Raw genomic sequence first — 229 nt, forward strand, 5'->3', positions numbered from 1 at the left:
GAACCCCACCGAGACTGGCCCAGGCTGTGTGTCCTCTTGGAAAAACCCTCTGTTTCCGATCGATCTGGTGCCGCGTGTCTCACCGCAGGAGAGGCCGAGCGGGCCAGCGGACAAACAAAGGCCGCTGGTGTTTCAGGCTCGTTTGCCAGACTCCACAACGGGCGGGTCCTGCCGCGCGAGCGGTCAGGAACGAGACACGGCCAGGGTGAAAGTCCTGGGCGCGGGTGAG

The sequence above is a fragment of the Rhinoraja longicauda genome, unplaced genomic scaffold, assembly GCF_053455715.1.
Source record: "Rhinoraja longicauda isolate Sanriku21f unplaced genomic scaffold, sRhiLon1.1 Scf000995, whole genome shotgun sequence".
NCBI classification, from domain to species: Eukaryota; Metazoa; Chordata; class Chondrichthyes; order Rajiformes; family Arhynchobatidae; genus Rhinoraja; species Rhinoraja longicauda.